The sequence below is a fragment of the Olea europaea genome, unplaced genomic scaffold (genome assembly GCF_002742605.1).
Source record: "Olea europaea var. sylvestris unplaced genomic scaffold, O_europaea_v1 scaffold37815, whole genome shotgun sequence".
Taxonomy (NCBI): Eukaryota; Viridiplantae; Streptophyta; class Magnoliopsida; order Lamiales; family Oleaceae; genus Olea; species Olea europaea.
The window spans coordinates 1-1,114 of NW_019257200.1; the positions used below are offsets into that span (position 1 = coordinate 1).

Consider the following 1,114-nt stretch of genomic DNA (forward strand, 5'->3'; position numbering starts at 1 on the left):
ACAATTTATTTTAAGTTTGAAAATTGGGAATTATTTATGCCACTAGAAAAAGATAAATTGATCCCACCCTACAATTTCATGGACAGTGTTATTGACGGAAAGAAGAAAAATGGCTGCTCCCAGAAAATCAATAGCCTTAAGGTCAAATTTATGGGCTCATTTAGCATGAATTTCTTGTGATAGCAGCTTGTGATTTTTACTTTGTATACATGATTTTCTTGATAAATGGCATAACAACTGTAAATTTCTTCCCCAAATGGGCTACTAATTTTGAGATACGCACTGGCGAAAATGAGATCTTGTCATTTCTATATTTGATCTAATTCACAGCCATTTTAGGTGAAGATTGGACTGCTTACTTAAAGACTCTTAAATTCATGGAGTCACTAGTGGACCAATATATAGATGGCATTTTGCGTGTCCATAAGAGATCCAGAAAACCTGGGTTAAATATTGTGGGGTTTACTTCTTCTTTATGCATTCAAATCGGATGAAAGCAATGGACTAACAATAGCAATACAAAAGTGGAACTTCTTGTTTACTCAGCTAAAGCAATTCTTTCTTTTGTACTAATATTGATTAATTTACCATCAAAATGAAAAATATATACACACACATATAGAGAAAAAGGCATCTACCGACCTTGTAATAATGTTACACTAATTTCATTAGAAGTAGGAGGCTTATTTCCTGTTGATGAAGACATAGCCATGTCATTAAGAGATCTTTCCGAGTAAAAACCAGGTTGTTTAGGTTGAGAAACCATCGGGTGCTCGATGTCTAACATTAATAAAACATTAGACATAGTAGGCCTGTCTTCGGGGCGTTGTTGTACACACAACAAGCCGACATGGATACATCTTAACACTTCAGATTCTGAATCTGAATTGAGAATCACCAATGAGGCATCCAAAAGATCCATAGGATTTCCTTCCGTCCATAGATTCCAAGCCTATGGCAATCGAAAATCATGCAAAATTGGTGACTTAGTATGCTTATCGCTCGTAAAGAAATTATTGTATTTTAAACTTACATGTCCCAAGAGGTTGAGGTCGTGATCAGGATGATGAAATCCTCTATTTTTCTTCCCACTTACTATCTCCAAAACGAGCAC

The 1,114-nt window shown here is 35.5% G+C and overlaps 1 long non-coding RNA gene across 1 annotated transcript; it reads right to left on the bottom strand.

The window, feature by feature from the left end:
* Nucleotides 1–500: 500 nt before the first annotated feature.
* On the bottom strand, nucleotides 501–1,114 carry LOC111386917. The gene is made up of 2 exons (XR_002701338.1): nucleotides 1,034–1,114; nucleotides 501–952 (listed from the first exon to the last, which is right to left on the bottom strand). It is a non-coding gene; the product is annotated as an uncharacterized LOC111386917 (long non-coding RNA).